A 17,869-nucleotide genomic window follows, 5' to 3' on the forward strand; every position below is an offset into this window, starting at 1 on the left:
GCTTATCAAAGATGATAACATTCACAGTTAAGGGAACGCAAGTCCACTTTATAGCAATAAATTATCTTCCCCACCCTTTTGGACTGATTAGAAGCTGCGTCTCACCTAAGCTTTCTAGAGCTTTCCTTTTAATTTTTCACCTGAATTGTTTTCTCCATTTTAGCTTACACTTATAGGGGGTGTTTTTATAAAAGTGCCTACAGGGATTTTCCATCGTTGTTCCCACTGAGCCCCTGAAATTACACAGTCAGTTTTGAGATGCTTGCCCTAAGTGTTTATTATCAGAGAGTTTAATTTTAATAACAAGAGGCAAAAGCTACTTTGCACTAGATTTCCATTCATCTGCAGGAAGTTACCCCAGTTTGCTCTGGTTTGCACATTCATTGATTAAGTGTGCTTTAAGTCTTAGGGAGACTTTAGGTTTAAAATTTAGAGCTCTTCAGCTAAAGATATGATTGAAAAAGCTGGCTATATTAACTGGTGCAAGTCTGCTGAGGACAGTTTGATATGCACCATTATATAACCCAGGTTATCATTATAAGCCGTTGAAACTGATAAACTGTTTCAATCCATGGAAAATCTGTGTGTGTCCAATAGCACCAAACTGAATTTACTGGTATTAGGGTATGATTCAAGTCAAACTTCAGCTTAATAGGTTACCAGTAAAGTTGCTACAGTAATTATCAGTGCAGTTCCAGAGTAAGATTTGCCTGGTTGAACCATGTTGGCATTTGCGTTGGTTCAGACAAATGTATTTTAATATTCCAGCTGGTCAGGAGTATGGTCAGGTGTTGTGTCTCAGCTGGGGAGAGGGGAACATTAAGCTGTAATAATTCAGACACTTGAGATAATTTGTACATACCTGTAGTGTACAGGCAATCCCCAAACTTCTCCTACAAATTTTCATGACATAACTGTAATATCTACTTTTTCAACCTGAAGCAGTTATGAACATTCAGATTATTTCGTAATGGTCCCAGAGAGAAACAGTTTAATAACAGAGGATAGGTAAGCAAAACCAAAACTCATAGTTTCCCCCTAAATCTACTGAAAGGAATAGCTGTGTCTGTGGATCATGATCCAGGACTTAAGAATGTGAGATACACCCCCGAAAGCAGCTGGTTCAATAGTTACTCAAAACTCTTTGATACCACTTGGGACCTTTCCAGTACTTCTGGTTAAGCAAGTGCTCAGATACTTTTCTAGTCTGTGGCTGTCATGTGTGTTAGAGTCAATTGAAACATAAAGATGTCAGATGCTTCCCACTTTAAATATCCTGTCTGACTTTGGCTGTATAAATGGCCCAGCCATTTTACATCTAAGGCCTATACCCTGATTCCTTTGGTCAGGTTTTGTACAAATCCAACTTCAGCAACTTCCCTGATGCCTGAATTAGAGCAAGGACTTCAGAACTGAGCCCAAAACTGTTCAAAAGGCATTTATAATAACCGCTTCAGCACGTGGAAGAAGCAAACCCAAGCTGGGGTTACCTGGGCCTGTGCTTTCATCTTCTCCCAGGACTGAATGCATCACATGGAGATCATACTGAAGCAGGTCCTTGGGTTTGCCAAGTGTCCCTTCTGCATGCGAACAAGCTCTGGCAAACACACACAGCAGCACAGTGACCTTTGTATTCCATAGGTGTCTCAGGTACAACATGTTTGTGCTGTTAGAACAGAAAGAGAGCTACCTGGAGCCAGAGCAGAGCAGAGACAAGGAAAGGCTGCACAGGTCTGAGTACCGCACAGACTGAGAGTGCACTGAGGTGGCCGCTCTCTGTATGGCATCCCCAGGTGGAGCTAGGACTGGTTACACAGAGCTGGTTGGGTTTTCTCCCCAGGCTCGCAAATGACCTGTAGCTCCAAATACTAAATAGAGTCTGGGATCTAGTACTGTTCGCTCTGCTAGTTTATGTCCTGCTGTTTTCAGAGGCGTCTTTCAGAAGGAAATGGAACTTCTAATGCCAATAGAGCCAGATTCCACGGGCAGATCTGGGTGGCAGAAATGTGTGGCAAAGTCAGAAGGTCTGGGTCTGGGAACTGAGAGTGGGAGTGTGGGCCATGAGTTTTTACGAAGGATCATTTTCTGAAGGTGAGGAGGCTCTGCTGGTATTGGTATCATACTAGAGGACAAATGTTCCTTCCCTTTGATCTGTAGCCTGTTTCACTCTGTAGGATTTTCACAAGAGGATTTATCAGCCTGTACGTTTGTTAAGTTGAAGCCGGAAAGGGAAAATAGTCCCTTCAGTCTTTGCTAGTGGAAATTGCTCTGTATGAAAACCCAGAACACAGTAAGAAATAAATAAATTGAAACCCGGAGCTGAGAAATAAACAATCCCTGTGGGAATAGTGTGATCACAGGAAAATAAGAACAATAAATTGCCCTTCTCTGAGGTTTCAGGGCTCTTAAAAAACATCAAATAAGTCTCATAGCGCCTTCTGAATGTGGTGATGATCTTTTCCCCCATTTTACAGATGAGAATGCTGAGGTACAGATGACAAAACAGTAGAAGTACCAGTTGCAGTATTTAGTACATACGTACACCGCACAGTCCCTTTTAGAGATACCTGAGCTAGCTTGATATCAGAAGAGTACAGTTCTATTAGTACAGTGATCTGTCTGGTATAATTTTCCACTGCTTGCTGTACTTATTCAGCAGTAGCTTGGGTATCTTTAACCAGCATTGTACTGTGCAGTGTCGTCATACCTTGTAATCTGATTCATATATTCCTAGGACCAGTGTGATTTTCTGTCTGACCTCTTTGATATCATGGGCTGAAGAATTGCCCCAGCTTCTGTTCTTTACACCAGTCAGCATGTAGCAGAAAACAGTCCTGCCCTGGTTTTAGCAAATGAACCCAGGCGGTATTTAGCAGTGTTTCCCATCTCTTCACTTTCAGGTTCTAGGTTCATTTTTCCAGAGCAAACATTCCAGGCTTATTCTCTAATCTAGCTTCTTTTTGGCTTTACCATGCTACTTAAAAGCAAACATGGTCTGTTTTCTACAAGAGTTAAGAATATGAGAAAAAATTTCTGAAGAAGGGAGAAATGAGTGGCTGTCAGATGAAATCAGAGGGAGGGGTGTTTCCTCTTGTTCCTTGAGACTGGCCTCTGGGGGTCACTGTAACTGCAGAGAAATGGGTTAACCAGTGCATTAACCAGGCAGCAAGGAAAGCAAAGCTTAAAGGTAACGTTTCCAAAAGTCATTCTGGTCTGAACAGGGCTGTTAAACTGATTCTTTGTGTGCATGAAGGTCACTGTCCTCAACCAGGTTGCAAACTGAGTCTCTTTCTGAAGTGTAGACGTTTACTGTTGAGGCAAGCAAGCATCTCCCCTGCTTGCAGAAGGCAGCTGTAAGCTTCTTAGAGGGCAGTGATTTATAAGTAAAATAGCCATAAATACATCAGCCAATGGATTAGTAACTTGTGTGTGTGGGTGTAGTACATGTGCATACATATACATATAGACATGCATATACATGCATTTCTTTCTCTGCCAAGCTTATGCTAAGTGGTATCATTGAAGTAAAGTGCCAGAAGAGTTAGGATCTTTGGGTGAAAGTGTATATGTTTGAAAATACAGCAATAACAATATTTCCTTTGAACAGACCACTGTGAAAAGATACAATTCCACTGCAGAGGCTCACCAAAGAGTGGCTTGAATCAATCAGCATGCTGAATCTGGTGAAACAAGTCTACAAAACAGAATTTGTTGGTGAACTGGTGGTAATTACGTTGCAACTGAAGGTTGTTTGCAGACTCAAGGCTAAACTAAACGTTCTGAAGCATGTTAATTATCATTATCTGCTGCAAAGCCCCTTTCACTATGAGTTGGTTGCACACTGCTCTGGGAAGGAGGGAAGAGGTAAATTTGGAGACACAGAGCAATAAAGTGTATTGACTAAGAATCAGCATTTTAGACTCCTCATTACTTGGGAGCAGTGGCCTCCATTTTTGAACACAGATTACAGAGAAATGCTGTTCACATAGAAAAATTTGACAGATTTCAAAGGGAGAGGAAGATCCTATGCGTGCTAGGGAAGAGTACCATGCAAAGATGTAATGCAGAGATACAACATTTAAAAAGAGAAGAGTAGCAAACATCTATGAGCTTGATCCAAATGCCTACTGAAACTGATTAGACTCCTTCCCCAGACTTCAATGGGATCAGGCCCTTGATATTTTATAAACACAGATATATATTTAAAATTATTTAAGAAAGTTAAGATGATAGAGAGATTGCCAACTTACAGCAGTGGTGGTTAGATAGTGTAACACCATCCTCCTAAGAGATGCTACATCAAGATGATCAGGGAATTATGTGCATAAAATAAATCCTCGGGCTTCAAGATAAGAACATACTGCAGTTTCTTGCCATATGGTTCAGACTAAAATTTCTTGCTAGCCCAGTTCAGATTCTCTTCTTTCTCCTTCCTGATACACTCCAGCTGAGCTCAGCTATTCCTGGGCTGGTTCTAAGTATATTAAGAAAAATGTGTGTCAGTACCCACTGTAGTTTATTTTCAGTAATTTGCCGAGTTTCACGGGCAACCCCTTGTGCTGCTGTTATGCTCTGCTGGCTTCATGGGGTCTCTGTCAGCATCTTGGGTCTGCCCATGTGCCGTAAAGAGCAGAAGAGGGACTTCAGTCTGCTCTTTGTGGTGGACTTTTGCAGAAGCTTAGCCTCAACCTAACTGTGCTCCCACTGGAGTCCGCCAGAGCTTTGCTGTGTGGGAGATTTAATGTTGACTTCAGCAGGGAGCAGAATACTGGAAAAATCTCACAGGAAATAGCTGATTAGAGAAAAGTGGTTGTTTAGGCCAAAGTGAAGAGGAATCTTCTCATTCAGTTAGGATAGATGATTTTGATCAATTTTTGCAGTGGCCAGTGCAATGTGTCTCTATTTTACATGAGTGAGGAAGAATGAGGCGAGGGCGGGGGTGCAGGAAGAGAAAGAGAAAGCAGTTAATTTGACTGAATAAAGATAAAAGAATGCAAGCGCCACCGAGTTTGCTGTTTATCTGGACATTGTTTAATGTTGCGGAATCAGATGTGGCACTCTGGCTTTTGCACAGAAATGCCCAGGGAGAAATCCAGCCTTACTGCTAGCAACAATGAGAGTTTTTTAGAGGAGACTTCCTGATCTCTTTTCTCCACAAGGCATCCACTTTGCAAGCAAACTCATGGCACTCTCGGCTTCCTAAATAAGAGGATTTTTCTTTTGATCTGAGGAATTAATTTCTGTTTTCACCCCACTGCAGGGCAAAAAAGGGCAGGGGAATGTCAGGGTGCTTGAACACAGAGACTGTCCCTGCAGGGGAGAATATGGCTATTTGGGAGAGGCAAGAGCCCAGCTGGTTCAAAAAGACAATGTGAATTCATCCAAAGTTAACCTAATCCTTTTTGGTTGGGATGGAGGACTCTAGGTGTTTAATTTAGAAACAAAGGAGGGAGGGAAAGCTGCAGAGGTTGTAAGGAAGAGCAAAGCCCTGGGACTGCAGAAGGTCTGTGAGGTCCCGCCAGGTCTGGATTGATTAGTATTCAGTATTTATAATATCTCCATAATGGTAAAACAAAAGAAAACAAGCCCAGAGAATGCATTTTTAATCATCAATCATTGTTCTTTGTTTGTCATGAATGAGCGGCGAGGGGAAATAGTCTCCCATAATCACCTCCCTTCACATCTCCTGCCACACAGGCCTCGCTGGGCGTGCTAAAAGGAAAATAAATAAACAAGCAGCAGATCTCAAAATAAATCCCAAAGACATGGGTGCTACGTGGGTTATCACAACAGCACACAGGGGTCTTGTTGGAGATAGGAAGTGAGGGAAGGACACTTAAAAAGCAAGAGACAAAGACAAAGCATAGATAGGGCATTAAATGCAAGGAAAAAGGATTTGAGTTACAGAGGAGCAGCAGGTGAAGGAGGAAGAAGCTTTTTGGAAAATGACCAGTGGTGAAATTATGTGTCCAAAAGCATGGCAGAATAGGGACTTCCCATGGGACATAGGACATTGGGATGGAAAGCTTGAAAAGCCACCAAATCCAAAAGAATTTCAACTTTTTCAGTATCTGAGGATCACATACTTTTAGGATTTCCACATGAAAAAATTATTTTTCTTCAAGGATAGCATTCAAGCTAGAAAAAAATACTGAAAAGCCCATAGTTTCTATTAAGAGCCCCCAAAACCGTATCTTATCAGGAACAGCACTATGCTGAACTTCTCCAATGGGATCCCTGCTTTGATCTTGCAGCATTTCTCACAAGGCCTTTATTGTAGTCCCAAATGCCTCTTGGGAGGAAGGGAAACATTATAATTCTCCCTTAATAAGTGAGATAACAGGCTGCTGGGAGGGTAAGGCCCAAATTTTCTAAAGCAGGGCTGGTGACTCCACACCCACTTGGTACGTTTAGCTGAATGTTCTCAGAGAGACGGGAGCCCGCAGCCATCAGGACAGCCTGTAAGAAACAGACATGCTACAACTGAACCCTATTGAAAAATAATAAAAAGGTAATGACTTTGTCATTACTGGACATGGGTTTGTCTGTTGGTGAGGGGGGAGGAAGGGGAGGTTTTCTGCATTCAGGCTATAAATAATGTTTCCTATTATCCCATGTAGTTCTCATGCATTCCTTATGCAGCCCTGGGTTTTCCTCCACCTCACTTGGCCAGCCTATGAAGCCCTCCATGCCATCCCATCAGGCTGGCACACAGTGCTGGAAAAAAAGGAGGGGGTCAAGGAATTCCTTGTGCCCTAGTGCCAGTGTAACCACAGAAGACACTGAGCAAGGCAGAGATAATAAAGTGGTCTCCTCTTGCCCAGGACATGGGTGCAAGGTGACCAAACGGGAGCAAGTGTCGGCCCAGGAGACATATTGAAAGGGATCAGATTTCAGAAAAGTCCATAGATAGATAGGCCTTGATAAAAGCCTTCTGTGATACCTCAGAGATAGAGTGTAGAAGGGTTGTCATCTTGTAGTTAACTTAGCTTTGCACACTTAAAACAGAGCAGCTTAGCTGCTTAGTAGCAGCTCCTTAAGCAATTGAAACTTGGCGGCAAAGCCTGACTTTGAAGAAGTTTAAACTATTTATTAAAAGGCCAAATAAATTGCAGTAACTCTGTCTTTAACCAAAATCAGGGCACTCGCCAACATTTGCACTGGCTAGTGAAAGACACTCAAAATTGCTCATCTCAGTTTAGTAGATGAAGTTTACTGGTGAAATGTGGGTGGGAAGGACTCAAAGAACTGTTGCAACTTGGGATCTATCTGGAAAATAGCAGCATTTGAACTAAAGGTGTGTTTTTAAAATCAATGGCCTGAAATGTAGATGCCTACAAGGATATTTTTAAAACTGCATTTATATAACTAGCTTGATATAATTAAGAACTGATTTAAGCTCAAACAAAATAACTCCCTCTTGCACCCAAATTGGAGTCTCCACACTAAGAATTGCATCTGTTGAACTAAATTAGTCAGAAAATCAGGGCAGCTTTATGCTGTAAACAGACTTTGAGCTGTGGAGGATATTCCAGTTCTGTGTCCGGCTCCGCCACTGATTCACTCTCTCCCTAGGCAAGACTCTTAAGTTTTCCATCTATAAAGTGTAATAAAACCTATGTACGTGCCAGGTGATGTAGTGCTTAATTAATTAGTGAATTAATATAATGAACTCTAACTTTAAGGTCTGTATCAGCACAAATTAATTGTTAATATAAATTTTTATTATTTATTGCTATTTAGTTGATTATTTTCTAACACGGGCAGGCTATTACAAACATACAACTTCATACTTGAATTCCAATTTTATTATTGTTGTTGCTTATTTATTATTGTTTTCTTCTGCACTTATTTATCGCCTTTAGTAGCCTCCCTTAGGACTAAGCCCCAAGGTGGTGACTATTACCCAGACACACAGAAGAGTGAAGTCACTGGGAAATTTTGGGACAGAACTGAGGTTAAATGCCATATATTTCTTGCTAAATTGCAAATCTTTTGCTTGAACTTTTATACAGATTTAAGGCAAATAAAACAGATAAGGACAGATTCTGAGCTGAGTGAATTCTTGTCTACCCTCATTTATACTAGCCAAAAATCACTATCAGTCTGTATGCCTATAATTTGCCCAACAGGGTTTCAGTGTTTTTATTATATACTTACATACTGATAGTTGTCATATATATTTCTAAACAAAAGTTTGAAGTTTCAAAACACGAGGCCTGATCCTCTTCAATATAAATAAGTCTTGCTCCACTGCTGTCAGTGTGAAGCAATGCCTACACTGCTCTGAGGATTTGGACCAGGGTACAATGGAGATCAAATCAATTTCTTTTTTCTTCTGAAATGTGCATATTCAAAGAAATATTTGCCGTTGAGAAAACATCACTTGACAAACAATGACCACATGATATTCTCTGATTACTTGTGCCACTCTTCTGATGAAAAATGAAAGTAGATACTACTATACTTGCAGCTGAAAAAATGCCTCCTAGTTCTTTGCAATTACTTCTCATTTTCCATTACGAAACTAAGTAAATCCACAGGATTTTTCTAGTGCATGTCTGAGTGATTTCTTCATTCTTCCAGTGAGCTGAGAAGTGGGATGAGAGGTCCTGGATAGCACCTTGGTCTACACTAGGTTTGGAAAATGTCACTCATGATGCCTGCTGGCCATTGTGTAGAGTCTATATGAAATAGCTGACTGTTTCAGTGCAGTTTGGTAGACTGGTCAGCCTAGGCCTCAGCCTCCTTCTCACTTACCAGAGATTAAATACCTCTTTGAGGAATTAATGTGGCATGTAGGCCTCTGTAAAGCATGCCGTCTGGTCTGAGTGGTCGAGAACAAGGCATCTAGACCTGATTCTCTATTGCCATGTGCCTCAGAGCAACAGGAACCCTTCTGCAAGCCTTCATCTTCCCCTCTAAAAAAAGCGATAGCCAGGTCACAGCAGGGTGAGCTGAAGACACAGTTAGAGTCCTCAGGATGTATTTATCTGCTTTTCTAATTTTAATCCAGGCCCTTCTCATGTTGTTTTAGCATAATTTTTCTTGTGTGAGTAATTTTTTAAGGGTATGTAAGGTTTTCTCAGGCTGCACTTACACAGCTTAGCCAGATGGAGCATGTTCAAGGGTATGAACTGGGTGTGAATAAAATACATTAATGTCTAGTCTACAGTAAGGGTGTAGCCTATACTCTTTACCAACAGCTGTCCTGTCATCAGTCTAAATGTTCTGTTCACTTCTGTATGGCTTGTACTACCTCATCATGCTCATATCTCACTGCTGCCCAGCAGCGCAGGAAGGAATGTGACAGATATTCGCTATCTGTGTCCTTGCACCCCATAGGTAATTGCAGCATGCCTACACAAGCTGCCACCACCCCACCGCAGCATGGAAATAAGAGGACCCTGAGCAAAAGGAGGGACCATTCACAAAGTTTGGTTTAAGAGGGAAATTTCTGGCTTTAACCAAGAGTTGTGGACAGCGGACATAGAGGACGACCTAATAATGAGTTTGGATGCTATTATTGCTAATTGCTGGATGATAAATAGCATGAAAGGTGTCCTACAATTTCAGTCCATGGAAATTTATTTGAAATATGTAGTTCAATACAACCAATGTCTTATGGGCAGTAAGCTTGCAGTTAGCAGGATGTCCTCTCCCCAAGGGCAGCAACTAATAATGGTATAGCTACATGCTATGGTAGCTAAAGAAAGACTGGGAATAGACGCAACCTGTTTGGAGATGGAGGAGCACATGGAATCTGAGCTGCCAATGATCTTGTGCAATTGAACTGTTCATTTGTTAACATTCAGGCAAGCAGGAAATAGCAAAGACAGGAACCGTAACTGCATAAGGTCTCACTGGCCTTAATAAATGCTGGTAAAGAAAACCAGGCAAAGGGAATGATAGTGATGTCCAAGACTCCTTTTGGTTTTTTTCCACTGGCGTGTTGTATACATAAAAAAGAGAAGAGCAAAAATGAGAGACATTTTGGTTAGAGATCTTTGGTTAAACCGTCTTCAATCCCAATGAGAGGGAGGTGGTCTGGTTCAAGTCAGATCCTGAGCAGTGGGCAAAGAACCCCCATTGGCAAGAATAAAACTGAATCTGCACTGAAGCAGCCCGCTCCCCAGGTACCTCTCTCTCAGTTTCTGTTAGAGAAGGTTTCTTGCTGGATTTGCCAGTGTTGTTAAGCCATAGTATAGATTTGTTGAGAAAGTAAATTGTATTTTAGAGGAAATCTGGATGAAATTGGGTATGTTCATAATTAGTAAAAGGCTTTTGAGATTGCTCTGCCGATGGCCATATTGTTCCTTTCTTAGTCTTTCTGTGTTTCAGACCCACTTTATGATAGATGCAGATGCCAGCACTTATGGTTTGGGGGCAGTATTGACACAAGAACACAAAGGACTTGTGAGGGTGGTGCCTTATTACAACACTAAATTAGCTGGAGAGAGATTACTGCACCACTTAAAAGGAACTCCCGCAATGGTTAAATCTATAGAACATTTTCATCCACTGTTCAACACGGAAGTAAAATTGCTTTGGGTTGATGACAGGAAGATGCTGCATAAATAGTTAAGTATGCATCATTTGCAATTTGCTAAATTATTTTCTTTCTATCTAGAAAGGGCTGTGTAAGGTGTCATTACCTCATGTTCTATCTGACTGAGGAGCCATGCGCTCTGGGGCCTTTACTGGGAGCTAGTACAGCAGACATCAGATGGGCTGAATGGGGCTTTGCACAAGCAAACTTCAGAAAGCAAGGACTACAAGGTCAAAAGACACAGGTTAAGCATGCAGAGTGGGTCTCTAAAACACATGCAGAGAGCTTTTGGGCAAGGTGTGGTTTGGAAGGAGGCTTGAAGCTGTTGTCAGAGGTACAGTTTGTAGGGTGTCTGAGCCTCATGCCATGTTCAGGGGAGCACAGGCATGAGAGCTTTTTGGCGACAAACAGGACTGCCTCAAAAACACTTGACCATCCCCAAGTTCTCCTCCTAACTAGGCCAAATCCACAGCACTCCAAAATTAGCCAACTTCCAAGCTGAAGGAAGACTATTCAGTCTGTGTTCAGCACCTCAGATGAGACAAATGCAAAAAAGTGAACAAGAAAAAATAATAAGTAAATGCAATTAAAAGCAGCGATGCAGATTTAATTAAAGGGCCCTATTCTCCCAACCCTTCATTCTTCAGGGATGCCTCATAAGCAAGAATTCATACCTTGGGACCTGCTCTTTTATACTTCTGTACTCGAAGCTGGGACATTTACTTTCAGAAACACATGGGTTTTAACCTAGCAGTGTCTCTCCAGCATACAAACTCCAAAAGTTTCATCTTTGTATTTTCAGCAATTTATAAATACTTGCCACAGTTATTATAACAGTCTCACACAGTCCTATTTACTTTAATTATCCCATTTTCATGCGTATTTTCCTGCTTTCTTATTGTGAGCAGGTAAAAATAAATAACTACAGAATGATGAATACCAAATAATATTCAAGTAAACAAAAGCCCAGATTCTGCAAAGACACAGACACTTTAAACACTCTGAGTATTTCCACAGAAATATATCTCTCCACTGTAAATTTGTCCTGCTTAGTAAAAGTCTAGTCTTTACAGGGACCTAAATATTTAACTCAATAGATGTATGTTGTTAAACTTGTCTGTTCAAAATTCATGAGTCAGACTCCCCCCCTCCCCAAGCTGCCAGATCACAGAATTTTCTCAAAAGCTATTAAAAATCCATTTCTTTGGAAGTTTCTTGTTTGTCCTCTGGCTTCCAAGGCTTTGGGGAGCACTAGGCCACATTTCCAAGCTTCCTTCTGTAAACACAAGTGCTAGAAACATGTCATTCCAGGAGCTGGGGATCAAAGGAGAACACCAAATATTGGAAGACTCACAATAAAAGCTCAAGAGCTGGCAGCGGTCCTGCAAACACTCATGTATGTGAGTCACTTTTACTCACATGAGTAGTCACATCAAAATCAGAGGAATTAGTCTATTATTATTAATTATTGTTATTATTTTTGTGTGTGGCAATAGCATGTAGGAGCTGTGATCATGGAGCAGGGCCCCATTGTGCAAGGCACTGAGAAATACAGAGACAAAAACACGGTTTCTGCCCCAAAGACCTTACGGTGTAAGCATCAGACAAGAGGCAACAGGTGGAGAGACAGACAGCGAAGCGCACAGGAAGAGCAAGACGGTCTTGCAAGGGTTTCTGTGTGGGTGTGCTGACGCAGAGCTCCCTGCTCCCAGTGAGTAAAGTTATTTAGGAGTTTACAGGTTTGCATGGTTTGGGCCTAGGGCTCAAATCCCACGAGCTCTGCGATGGAGGCAGATATGTTCACCTGCACGCAGTCCCACAGACTTAATTCATGCAGGGAGTAGGGGGCGGCAGGCAGGCAGGCAGGGAAGCAGGCAGGCAGGCATACCGGCATACCTTCAAGCCCCAATGCAGTACAGGGTGCCAGTGAGCCAAGGCTCTTGGTTCCCATAGAGGGAACCAGGGTATGAAGGAAAGGGTCTCTGTGGAGGGTTTTGTACAACCACCACTACAGAATGTACACACACAACTATAACATATACTTGCTCTCTCAGTAAGATGGAAGATAGAGCTGAGAAAGAAAAGGTAGAGCTGAACAAAGTAATTTCTTAACGTAGAAATGTGATGCCTGCCTGAATTTCAGGCACATGCAAATGTATGGGAGCCCTTGGCTCTGATCCTGCAAAGGCATTCCCTGAAACCAGCCCGGTCCCCAAGGCTGCCCATGGCTTGCAGATCTGTTCCTCGACATTTTCTCTAGGATCCAGAACTGCAGAAGTTAGTCCTGTGCATAAATGCCAGCAAAGTGAGTACTGCAGACTACCAAGCCAAGGAATAGTACAGTTGTAGATGTAACAAGACGGTGGTTAGTTCTAAACTTGAGTGAAAACCAAGTTAAGAGCATGAGCAAAAGAAAAGTACCAAAGTTTATAGGTTTGTAAAATAGAAGCTGAACATTGTGCCTAGGAAAACCAGCTGGAGAATAAGGAAATACAGGCAGCCTAGTTATTGTGATCTCCATGGAACTCCGTCTCAGGGAACTAAGGTGGGCAGAGGTCACCAGGCTGCAAAATAGAAAATTTCATAAAACTTCCAGTGCCTCGCTGGGAGGGAGGACAGGCCGGAGGGAGGAACCGCCTGGTGCGGGGACAGGGCAGGAGACAGAAAGCTGCCCGCGCGGGCTGGGAGATGGGTCTGTTTTCTCGCCTTTTCCCTAGCCAGGGGAGGCTGATCCGGTCCGGGTTTTGCAGGCGCCCCTCCCTTGCCTGCCTTCCCTGCCTGCCTGGAGACCGAGTCCGTTCCGTGCCCGCTCCCTCCCCGCTGCTCCCCCCTTCCCCTCCTGGGCGGGCCGGGGCAGGCGGCGGCGTGATCCAGGCCGGGTTTTGCGCGCCGCCCGCCCTCCTGTTAGAAATAGGAAAATTCAATAATCAAAGCAAAGGGGAGCGCGAGGAGGAAAAATCCGGGATCAGGGCAAGTTTGATGGCGCATGCGCGCTGCAGCCTCCATCCCAAACACACACACATTTCCCTTGACTTGGAAAGTCACCCAAAGCAGCCCCAAGTGCAGGTAAGCCCGTCCGCTCCCGCCCGGCCCCGGCCCCGCCGCCGGCAGCCCCGGCTCAGCGGCGCCGGGGCCGGGGCGCTGCGCGGGCGGGCGGCCGGCGGCGCTGCCCGGCAGGTGGGCACCGCGCCGCGCTCCGCGCCCGGCTCCCGCGGGGCAGCGCTCAGCCTGCGCGGGCACCGGCCGGCGGCGGCCCCCCGCTCGGCGGGAGGCGGGCGGCGGCGGGGGGTGCCGCGGCGACGGGGCAGCGCCGTGCCCGCTCGGCGGCGGAGCCGGGGCTGCGGCGGCACCCGTCAATTCCCCGGACTTTGGCAGGAGCCCGGGCAGGGAACGGGGGAACACGTGTTCCCGCTCCGCGCCGGGCGCAGGTAACCGCGGCCCCGCCGCGCCGCGCCGCCCGGGGGTCCCGGCGCGGCCGAGCGCAGGCACCGGGGCGGCGCGGCGCGGGGAGGGGGGGGGCGGCGGCAGCAAAGTTGGGCGAGCGGCGGCGGGAGCGCTCGGCGGGCAGGGCCGGGTGCCGGCGGGGCGAGCGGTGCCGGGGAACTTTCTGAAAAGTGGCCGGGCCGGGCCCGGGGGTGCTTCACCCGGCGCCCGCGGCGGGACAGTCGCAGCCCCCCGGCAGGGACGGGGTGGGCAGGGGCCGCGGTGGCTGGGAGCGCGGCTCGGGGCAGCCGGTGCCCGGCCCCCCGGGCGAAGCAGCAGGTTATTTTTACCCGGTGGCATTTGCAGAATGCGCAGCTGATTTGCCATCCGGAGCCAGGAAGTGTCCCCCCCCACCGCCTCCTTCCCCTTCTCGCCTCTTTCCCCCTTTCCCCCGTGCGCGGCGGGGCAGCGGCGGGCGGGGGGGGCGGGCGGCCGGGGCGGTGGCGGGCGGGGGGCGCGGGCCGGGGCTCCCGAGGGAGCCGCTGCCCGCGTCGGAGGCTCGGGGGACGAGGAACGGGGAACAGGTGTCCGAGCCGTCACTCAGAGCCGGGCCGGCGGGGGGGGTGGGGGGGCGGCGGGGCGCGGACGGAGGCAGCGAGGAGCGGTGCCGAGTCGGCACCCTGGGCGCCGCCGGGCGTGGAGCGCCGGTCCCGGCAGAGCGATGGCCCGGGGGGCAGCGGGGCGCGGAGGAGGAGCGGGGCTCGGCCGCGGGCCGGGGCGGCGAGCGAGCTGTCAAGAGGCTCGGGCTGGCGCGGCCGGTCGCCTCGGTGCCGGCGCCGGGGTCGCCCGGCTGCGCGGCGGGCAACTTCTTCGGCAAACTTTTAGGGGTGGGTTGCGGCTGGAGGCTGCTCTGAATCACGGCGGTTTCGATCGATCGGCCCGAGCCCTCCTGCCCTTTGGGGCTGGAAAGGTGAAACTTTTCAGGAGCTGCACGTCCACCTTCTGTGTGCCCCCTCCTGTCCGCGCTGCACTGCACAGCGGGTCCTCGCCGCCGGCTCCCTGGAAGAGTAGCTGTCTCTCCCAAAACTTCATTGATGAATTTATTTCCTCTATTGATTTGCTGACTCTTAGCCTGGAATAATTTCCTGCAAAGGTTTTGGACTTCTCGTTTCCAGAAGTCCTGCCTGTTTCCCACCTACCCTTTATCTTTGTGTGGCTGCCACCTTGTTAGCTACCCTAAAGGTGGTTTGGAAGAGTTTATGGGGGAATATTGTTGAACTTCAGTAATCAAGTTTCCAGATCTTATGCCTCCTGTTTAATTTATTAGACTAGTTATTTATTCTGTTGATGATAATCTGTTGCTGGTTTCTATGGAGATGTTAAACTGATCTCTTTCAGAAATCAAACTCCATATGCACTAAAACGTTTAAAGGAGCAGCGTCCCCTTTTGTTTTCAGACTTTGTACCTTTTCAGTGCTTTTATTGGGCTCCTGTATATTTTATATATTAAAGCCTGAAGTTGAAGCTTTGTGCAAGACAGAGCTTATTATGGCTAACAGAAAGTCAGGGCTTTGATCCTTTTTTTGCATCATCATTTAAAACAGATCATTTTTCCCCCTCATCACAGAAGATAGCAGAACCCTTTCAAGATCAAAGAGTCCAGCTAAAAACTATTGTTTAAAAAAAAAAATAGAAAAAGAGCCAGTTAAATTAGGGGGATGTTTCCTTAATCTGCTTGTTTTGTTCTAAAGATTATTTTTTTTTTAGCAGTGAAAACAACAACAACAACAGAAACTTGTGGCAACTATATTGTTATTTTTATACCTCCCAAGTCTTTTTAATGTTAAAATAAGTTCAAAGTCAAATATCTCTAAAGATAAAGTGCTTGTTAGGGTGTTTTTATTACTTGGTTTCTAAATGTGGAAGGTCAGAATCCAGAAAGCTACCGCATTAGAGAAGGTTTTAATAGTCTTTGTCTCATCTTAATGAGACAGCAATCTAAAAAACATTTTCCCCGCAACATTTATAAATTATTTCAAAGAACTCTCTCTGCATATAACTCAGTTTTCTTTATTTCTTAACTTATCCATTGCATCATTACATGTGATTCAGTGCAATATCACTTTATAAAAAGTAATTGAGGTGAGAGAGGAAAATTTTCTTTTACGCTTAAAATTTGAGAACTCATGGTATGCTGCTGTGTTGATCAGGCTGACGCATAGTGCACACCAATTGTGGGGTTTTTGCTCATCTTCTGGAGAAAAGTTAAAAGGTTTGCAAAGAAAATAGTACCAGCACAATGCATGTTTAACACAGTAAAAACCCTCCTTGTTGTACTTTCTCTTACTGTACCTTCAAAATGTTTCCACTCCCTAGAACAGAGACGTTTGTCCTCTCTATGTGCTTCTATACTAATCTTAAAAATAAAAGAATAATCCTAGAGGAAATAGTGCATGGAACTCTTATAACTCATATATGTTTGTGTGTGTATGTGTCTATACATTTATATTTCACAGATACATATACACATACATGTATATGGAAAACACATAGGTTTATGATCTGTCCATACTAGACTTCATCTTTTTTCCTTGTTAATTTTTCTTCCCCCCCCTTAATTTTTGTGATTCATAGTGTGATGGATCATTTAAATTTTTTTTGGTAAATATTCTGTTTATTTGTTTGATTTGAATTGCAAACAGAATTGACTCTGACAAGTAAAAAGAGGAGGGGGGAAAAAAGGAAACACTATGGCTTTAAACTCAGGAGTTTGCATATTCTCCTTGTATCTTTCCCCTTTGCTAATTATTGTGTTGTTTTCAGAGCAAATATGTCATATCCATGGCGACCAGGCAGGTTTATTGTCTTTCAGAAGCAATAGCTCACATAAGTAATTAATGACTTCTTTTTTTTTTCCTCTGGCTTAGGTTAAACAGATCATTCAAGGAAAGTCATATCTCTCTCTTCCTCTCTCTCTTTTTTTTTTTTAGCCCAGTGACATAAGAACATGAGTTAGAACAAGAAAATACTTTAACCAAGAAGTCAACAGCTTATTTTTCCTCATTTCTTTTTAAAAGCTCCAAGTGTCAGCTTTCCACACACATGACGTTGTCATTCTTGCAGTTTCAGAGCGAAGCCTTGGTACAGGGAAAAGCCACTGAAGGCTGGAGTTCAGTTGGTGGTTGTACAGCTGAGCAAAGTGTGTGCGTGTCTGTGTGTATATGTGTGGGGAGGTATTATTATTGCTTAAGGGTTTTGCTGTGTACTGGGAAAAACGTTTCCCTTGCTACCCCCCCCCCCCCCATCTGTATTAAAATCAGTGTTAAAATAAAGGTGTGTTTTTGTATCTTGCAGATTGTAATTCAAACAGTTTCCAGGAAAGAATTAGTAATTCATTTTTATATACAGCATATATACACATACGCTTGAGCTCCACCCAAAACAATCAAGCTAGCTGGAAAAAAAAAACTTATTTCCTTTTCTTTTTAAGCCCAAGCAAACTTGCACAGTGACTTTCAAAAGCTTATTAAAAATAGTCCCCCCATTTTTGCAAGGAGTTTGCTGCAGGTATGAATCTTGTCCTTTCCCTTTCCAACTCTGTTTCTTCCTATTAAAGCTGAATGTGCTATCTGTCCAAGCCAGGGGCTGGTTATCCACTATGATTTACTGAGGTGGTGATTTTCAACCCCCCGCCCCCCCCCCCCCCCCTTCCCCCAGCACCTTCACCCCTGTTTTGTTTTTGCTAATTTCATTTTCAGAAGGATTTACACACAGTCCAGCTATATAAATTCCTTGGGAGATAAAAGCGCCGCACACTTCCATAAACAAAAGCTTTTACTTGCATCCTGTCTTCCTTTTTTTCTTAAAGTAAAAAGGAAAAAACCCTAAAAACAAAAC

General features: G+C 44.5%; 1 protein-coding gene across 4 annotated transcripts in view; it reads left to right on the top strand.

The window, feature by feature from the left end:
* The window catches only part of CASZ1 (castor zinc finger 1), a 237,057-nt gene that overhangs the window by 14,364 nt on the left and 204,824 nt on the right, over positions 1 to 17,869 (top strand). For 2 of the 4 annotated variants that reach the window (XM_080380903.1, XM_080380893.1), the window contains exon 1: positions 1 to 13,977. This exon is cut by the window's left edge and continues 14,364 nt beyond it. The gene's annotated coding sequence lies outside the window, so the exon portion shown is untranslated. The remainder of the gene's footprint in view (positions 13,978 to 17,869) is intronic. The other 2 variants (XM_080380900.1, XM_080380889.1) reach the window with 1 other exon arrangement.

This window comes from Falco punctatus, assembly GCF_963210335.1.
Source record: "Falco punctatus genome assembly, chromosome: 3".
NCBI lineage: Eukaryota > Metazoa > Chordata > Aves > Falconiformes > Falconidae > Falco > Falco punctatus.